We start from the raw sequence: 8370 nt of genomic DNA, 5'->3' as shown, positions 1-8370 counted from the left end.
CTCCCTGGCCAAAAACTTCCAACTTTTATTTTAGGTTCAGGGGTACACGTGCAGGTTTGTTACAAGGGTAAACTGCATGTCTTGGGGGCTTGGTGTGCAGATTATTTTGTCACCAGATAATGAGCATAGTACCCAATAGGTTGTTTTTTGATCCTCACCCTCTTTCCCCGCTCCACCTTTCATTAGGCTCCAATGTCTACTGTTTCCTTCTTTGTGTCCATGTGTACTCAATATTTAGCTCCTGCTTATAGGTGAGAATATGCAGTATTTGGTTTTCTGTTTCTGCATTAATTCACTTAGGATAATGGCCTCTAGCTCCATTCAGATTGCTGCAAAGGACATGATCTCATTCTTTTTATGGCTGTGTAGTATTCCATGGTGTATATCTGTGCCACATTTTTTCCCTTTATTTTCCCTGTTCTCCCATTCTATGATTCTATTATTCAGATGTTAGACCTCCTACACTTGTGCATTATTTACATTTTTTCTTCTCTTTTTCATTGCATTGTCTTTTTTGCTCTACTTCCTAAAAAAATGTCTTCAAGCTTATTTTTCTAATATTCTGTTGTGTTTTTTCAATTATGCTATTGTGTCATAATTTCTCAAAGTTCTTTTTTTATCTGAATGCTCCTTTTTCTAGCATTGTCTTTTTATTTTACAGATGTAATACCTTCTCTCAACACTCTGAAAATAGCAATTTAGGGAAGAAGCTCTCCTTTCAACATAGTCTCTGTTACCTCTAAGTGCTTTTCTTCTGTGTGTATGTGTGTGTTTGTCTCAATCTTTTATAAAACAGTCTATATTAGTCCATTCTTACACTACTATAAAGACATACCTGAGACTGGGTAATTTATAAAGAAAAGAGGTTTAATCAGCTCACAGTTCTGTGGGCATACTGGCTTCTGCTTCTGGGGAGGCCTCAGGAAACTTACAATCATGGCGGAAGGCAAAAGGGAAGCAGACACATCTTACATGGTAGGAGCGGGAGGAAGAGAGAGAAAAGGGAGGTGCTACACACTTTTAAATAACCAGATCTCATAAGAACTCACTCACTATCACAAGAACAGCAAGGGTGAAGTAACGCAATAATCTCCCACCAGTCCCCTCCTCCCACACTGGGGATTAAAATTGGACGTGAGATTTGGGTAGGGACACAGAGCCAAACCGTTACACGTCCTTTCTGTGAATGTGTGGTCATTATGGTTCATCTGTTCATGTCTAAGTGTGGTAACTGATTAGAAGCTCAAAGTCTGTGAGTGGAGCTTGTCTTCTTTAGGCTTCTTTGCAGACTGACTGGGCCCGGTCAGTCATTGAAAAAGCCCTGATGTTAGTATTTTTAGAGTTTTTTTCTTGGGATGACAAATTCCCAATAGAAAACATTTCAGTCTCCTGCCTGGTGCCACTGCAGTCCAGCCTGGGCAACAGAGTGAGACTCCATTCAAAATATATATATATATATCTCCTAACTGGAAGGTAACGGTCTGGCTCCCAGCACTCATGGAGATCAGTGAGGGAATACAGCTGAAGGTCTGAGCCTTAAGCATCCAGTGCATTCAGTACTCCTTTATTCCCACAACTCTCCTATTTTCGGTAGAGAACTGATGGCCTCAGCTATGCCTGGCATATCCCAGTCCAAACCCTCTGTTTTATTTTTATCGGAGAATGACATTCCAATCTTCTGCTAAAGTTGAGGAAGACTTTCTATCCAGAGAGCATCTGGGGATCTAGTTGCTTTTTAAAGAACTTTCAATCACCTTCTTTATTTAAGCCCCATGCTGTATCCCTCAGTATCAGTGATTCTGCAATACAGATAAGGAGGGTTCATCACTTTTCCCATTGTCAGGTTAGATGCAACTTTCCAGCTGTTAGATTTATATTGACATTGTTCCCTCTTCCTCTTTTTCCCATCCTTTTGGGACTCATTATTGTTGTTGTTGTTGATTATGATGATGACGTTTACTTCCCATGCTTTGGTTTTAGTGAGATTTTGAGAGAGAGCAGACTTAGATGGGCGTGTTCCATCCACCATCGCCATCTCAATGCTTCATACACTTTTCTGTTCACTAAAACATAAATTCTTCTCCCAAATTTCCACAAAGCTTTTTGCATAAAGATCACTAAAGAACTCCTAGCTGCCAAATCTAATGAACAGCTTTAAGTTCTTATCTTCTTGACCTTCCTACCCCAATTGATATTCATGACTATTCTCTTCTAGAAATGCCTGTTTCCCTTCTTGTTTCCTCTTTCTAAGTCAAGCTCTGTAAAGATGTTGGTGCTCCCCTGGGCTCCATCCTTGCCCTCAGTTTTTATTACTTTCTTCACTTAGCCCAAGGTGGTATTTAAGCACACTCATAGCTTCAACTCGTACATTCATGACTTCCAAAGCTCTTTAGCCTAGGCACTGTTCCTGAGTATAAAATTCATGTAAGCATCTTCAGGATTATAATTTTGCAACTAAATATGAAGCAGCAGTATCAGTGCAGAGTGAATGACAATGCACTGAAAAATTTGAAAAGAAGATATAAAGAAACATCTCAGAGAGGGAGAAAGTAATTCAACTGAAGATGCATAGTAGGATTGCAGTTTGTAAATCTAAACTCCAGCCGCAATGAAGACTCGAGAGTATAGTTGTTTTGTTTCTTAGGAGAACATGATTTATGGGTAACTGTCAAAATGTGGAAAAAACATTCCAAATACATCTACTACATATGCATAGGGTATTGCTATTTATAGGATTTGGATTTTTTCCCTGTTTTTCTTTTTCCCACAGTTCCTGAATTGACTACATAATTAAACACTGTGCTTGAAGCTGACACCATTACCATTAAGGTTGTAATAACCTACTGCCATACTTCTGTTTTACAATTTTCTGTTCAGACAGCAAATTAAAAAGCCTTCTTCTCTACCACCTGAGGTTTTTGCCTCTGCCTCTGAGCAAATTTGATTTCTAGAGGACAGTATTCTAGGGCTGGACCTTTACTTCCTCCTTATTGGCCCTTGGATTTGTAATAATTTCATGGAGTTTTTTCCTCTATTTCAAGCCAAGATAGTAATTTCCCTATGCCATAAAGGCCCTTGGTGTTCTTTATCTGTTAATCAATTTACCTCACTATTTCTTTGGGTTAAGCTCACAATTTAGGTACCTACATTTATGACTACAATTAAGATTGCATAGCAGGTGAGTCTTCAACACTTGATGAAAAATATAATGAAGAGGAAAACAAGACCTGGGATAGCAACACCATTCATGCCTTCAGCTCTCCCTATTTTGAGAAGAGTCTGCCCTAGCTTCATGAATCAATCCCTATCTCAGGGACACAGAGACTCTCTTATAAGAATGGCATATGATCTCCCCACTGTTACTTTGGCCACAGAAAGAACAAATGCTATTACATATGACGCTCCAGGATAGGCCTACTTTTTAGACCCCCATCTTGGACATATTCATTTCAGCCTGAAAACCTGTGCCAGAAATGTAACCCAGGTCTGAGTGCTCCCAAGCACTTCCCTAAGGTGTCAATGCTCAGGGGCAAACCCATCAGGTAAATGCACACCTTGTCACTAGCTACAATTCTGCCCCAAGCCCTTCTGTGCCCTGGTAAGCCATGATGGATTATAAAAAAAGAGCAAGCACCCTAGAGATCCCTTTCACTCAGACTGGAAGTGGCTTAATTAGCCCAGATCTTGGTCTCATTGCCACAGGTGCCTCCCTGATCACTTTTGAATATTCTTAGTGAAATAATGTCTCATTACTATTAGGAAGAGACATTTGTCATGTTTTAATTCATTCATCTTCTGGCACGAGTCGCCTTCACGAGTTGTGATCCAACAGTGCCTCACTAAGGAGTCCACAATGTCAGAACTGCTTCTTGGGATTGGCATAGTGCAGTGATTGGAACATGTTGAGCCTCCTCTAAAAGACAGACTAACCACATTATTGTACCAACACCTGTTTTATGTGTTTTTTCTCCTAACTAAACTCTGTTAAGGTCCAGGTTGTATTTATTTTTGTATCTTCAGTGTAAACACAGGGCTTGCCATATAATAATAGATATCCAAAAACTATTTTTAAATGAATGAATGAGTTAATGAGAAGGAATAATAATGGCTCTTTCCTATGGATCCCTAGATCTCAATACCAAATATCAGAAAGAAGCATCATGGGTTATTACAGTGTACTCAAGACATTCCACTAAAGCTTAGCTATCCAGCATTTTTGGCTAGCAGAAACAGCAGGGCTGCCAATAGATAATTGATATCCCCAAAGCATGTTTTCTATTTGTTTTCTGCATGCATCCTAGGAAACCAACATCTCCCAGTAGTTCCTGGATGAGCTAGAATATTTATCTTTGCATGTCTCAAAGTTGATAATGTGAATGTCCACAGGAGAGAAATAGCTTTGGTTCACTGGTGAGCCGCTCTGAATGTGGCTCTTCTAAAATTTTTTCACATACCAAGAAGAAATTCACAAGCAATTTCCCAGAACCCTCCAATAACAATAAAACCCAGCATTGACTGCATACTTCCTGAGGGCCACACATAACATACATTATCTCATGGAAACTGCATAACAACTCAATGAGGTACATAATATTATTATCCCCATCTTGCAGAAAGGAAGTTGTGGTGTGGACAGGTCAAGTACCTTGCACAGTCACCCAGTTAAAACTGGTGGACTTGTGCTTTGATCCAAATAGCCTGACATGAGGTTACAGTATTAGTCAGTGTGTTGTACTGCCTAGGCCTCAAACAGTATATGGAAATTATCATTCATTCTACCTATTTCAAAAGATCACATCAGGAGGAAGAGGGTCTGAAGCAAGAAGGAAACAAAATGGGTCACTTTAAGACTATTTAAAAGTATATGTGTTCCTCAAACCCCACATTCATTATTGATATTCTTCAGATGAAGGTACCTTGATAAAGCTCCATTGGTTATTTCTGAGTGAGCAAATCTCTTTGTCCCCACCTTCACAGTACCCATTCCCCACATCAACCACAAAACACACATGCTCACACATTTTGAGAATCACTAGTCTCTCTGGCTTGGGACTTGGATGGTGGCCATTAGCAAAATGATCAAAGGGGTGTCAGGCTTGATGGGTTTGGGTAGATTTTTGCTGGCATCTTCAGTTGTGCATTGATCTGGTGTCTCCAAGTAAGACCCTACTCTTAAATATGTTTATGCAAGAATTGAGCAGAATTGGACAGGATTGGGCTGAATTGGTCTTGTGTCTAGATTTGTTGGCCTTGACTTGTTTAATACAGGCTTCCATTGGGCATTGTACTTTCTGGGCTTGTCAGGACCCTGGACTGTACTGGTCCATTTCCACTCTCATCTGAGTTCTGAGTTGGATTGGCCTGGTCTCTGGTCTAAATGAAACAAATCTTTTGTTCAACAAGTCTTTGGGTCCTTTTTGAGCATCTGAAATGGATGTTTTAGGATATGTTGTTATAAATATGGGTTACTCTTGACTGGATCCTTGGTAAGAATGTACTCTTCAGAGGCTTGGCTGTGACATAAGATGCACAGGGATGTTGTGTGGCCTTAGCTGAGCTGGGATGCAAACCAGATTAAACAGGATCTGCCTTTGGGCTGACACTGATATAGGAAAGGGGCTGATTTTTCACAGGGCTCTGAATTGGTCAGAGTTTGATTGGGCCTGTGTTGAATGGGTTTTATCACTGCATTGAAGTAGGCGTTAGCAGGGCTTTGGGATGTGTTTTGGAGTGTCCTTAAATGAGTCAAGGGACTTATTGAACTGAATTTATTTTTAAGGTTGACTTGGTTGGGCTTTCGATAGGGTATCAATGGGATGCTGAGTTCAAACAGCTTAGACTGTTTCTAGGCTGAAGTTGTGGCTGGTTTGGCCTATAAGATACCATCAGGTCATCTTGCTCTAGCCTATGGTTCTGCCTCTAGGCTTAATTTTATTACTGTATCTTTGTTTTCCCTATCACCAAAAGTCAATACTCAGTTGATTCAGATTCTTTTTTTTTTTTTTTTTTTTTGAGACAGAGTCTCGCTCTGTTGCCCGCGCTGGAGTGCAGTGGCCGGATCTCAGCTCACTGCAAGCTCCGCCTCCCGGGTTTACGCCATTCTCCTGCCTCAGCCTCCCGAGTAGCTGGGACTACAGGCGCCTGCCGCCTTGCCCGGCTAGTTTTTTGTATTTTTTAGTAGAGACGGGGTTTCACTGTGTTAGCCAGGATGGTCTCGATCTCCTGACCTCGTGATCCACCCGTCTCGGCCTCCCAAAGTGCTGGGATTACAGGCTTGAGCCACCGCACCCAGCCGATTCAGATTCTTAAGACACTTTGTTGTTCCAGATGATAAATTGCTTCTGGGAACACTCAGTTCACTTTTTGCCTATGGTGGTCCCAGGGACTAGAGGGTTCTCCAAGAACCTGAAAAACATTGGACCTACAGGATTGACATAAAACTTTATGGAGAGTACCAGATTTTTCCATATTGTGGCAAATATTTCTTTTCTAGGGAAAAAATGCTTTTTACTCAAAATTTTTTAGGGTAGTCTGGGTTACCTGGAGCCTTTTCTAAAACCTTTGTTAAGAATGCAGACAAATGGTACTTAGTGCCCAGTGAGTTCTTGATAGGTTATTAGGACAGTAAACTTTGTGTTTGACAACCAGGGAAAAGGGCTCAGTCACATGTGTTTGAAAGTAGAGGGCAAGTAAGAGAGAGCGAGTTACTAAGAGGTTGATATTGTAGATAGGCAGGGCATATTTGATAATTACTGTCTCAAGGAAGGAAGCTTAGTAAATTCAGGTAGAACAGTGATCAGAGTACAGGACTAAAGCCTTGAGACAATCAGTCTAGTCAGACAAACTCTTCAATCTTTTGGAAGGCAAGGACCTTGAAATTCCTGGTACCTTTGAATATCTTGGGATTCTTCCTTGTGGCAAATAAAACATTTGAACATTTACAAGTTACCCCTTATCTTCTTGAAAGAGAGTTTTCTGCTTCCTGGTAACCCAGCACAGTCTAACATTCTTTGCACTACTTTACTGGAATGCTCCTTCACGACAGTGACACTTGTGCCAAATCACTGGAGTTTTCTTAGGGCTTATCCTCCTGACTTCCACAGCATGTGGTTCTGTTGACTATTTCGTACTGCAAGAAACCCTTCCCTGCCTAGGCTTCCAGGTTACAATTCGACTGCTCCCACCTGCATGGTTAATTTTCTCCTGTACTTCTCCAACTCCAGAAATATTCATCTATAGGCTGAACATCACCATGTATATAGTTCTTCCACGGCCTTGAATTACAGAAGCAGAAGAGTCCCTTCCAAACCTCATGTATCTATCTCTATAGGCCTTGAAAAGGCTAATCCACCTCTTACAGAACACTGGAGTCCTTGGACGGCATTAGGAACCAGAACACTCCAATCAACTCAGAACACCGAGAATTACCTCAAGAGGATGGTAACATTTGGGTAGGAAGACCTTGACATTTAGATGTCCCTGAGTTGTAAAATCATTCTGGAAAATGCTAGCAGGAACCCATCAAGACTGTCCCCAAGCCCCCATCTAGCCTGCAGTGACTGACCCACCTCTCCCATTTCTCTACAAGCACTAATTATGAGGCCACTACAGCCTAACAAACCAAGGCAAAAGTTGTTGCCCATTTATAACACCTGACAATGTTCCCCACTGAGTGAACATGCCAGGATCACAGAAGAGGCTTCATTTACCACTGTTATAGACTATGGACATCTTTGTCATATTTAAACCCTCCCTGCGAATAACCATATCTCTGTAGCTCAACTTTGAGCTCACTTCACGGGAATATTTGGAGGACACCTCCCTACAGTGAGTGAGGCTGGCACAAAGCCTTCTAGGTAGAAGAGGCAGCCTGGAATGGATTTCCTTGGGCTGGAGGGAGAGAAGGGTAGAGTCATTTTAAGATCTAGAGATGGACTTCTTCCTAGAATCCTGGAAGAAAGGCAGAGACACTGGGACACTCAAGTATCTGAATTCCTCTCACTGCCTGTCTGCCCTGGAAAATACCATCTTTGTCCAGAGGTGCCTCTTACTCTCTCTCCCCTTCCCCATGACTTTGTTTCCCACGGAATATCCTCTCTTCTCCCACCCCTGGAAGAACTATGCCCTCATCTATCTTGGATAATGGTGTCTCTAACTTTGAAGAGCTCTATCAGGACACCTCCTGCTTCCTTCCGGGGTAATTTCCTAAACTATTTTGCTTGTAAAGCTCTCAACACATTCCTCTGTCACCTAAACTCTAAACAACCTGAGACGACCCTGGGGGCATGAGGGTGAGAGAAGACATTCTTAATACTTCCCTGGTTCCTCCCACCCCTCCACCCACTTTCCACATTCAAGCCCTTTCCTATT

The sequence above is a fragment of the Colobus angolensis genome, unplaced genomic scaffold (genome assembly GCF_000951035.1).
Source record: "Colobus angolensis palliatus isolate OR3802 unplaced genomic scaffold, Cang.pa_1.0 Scaffold24, whole genome shotgun sequence".
NCBI classification, from domain to species: domain Eukaryota; kingdom Metazoa; phylum Chordata; class Mammalia; order Primates; family Cercopithecidae; genus Colobus; species Colobus angolensis.
Note: the sequence above shows the minus strand (reverse complement) of the source record.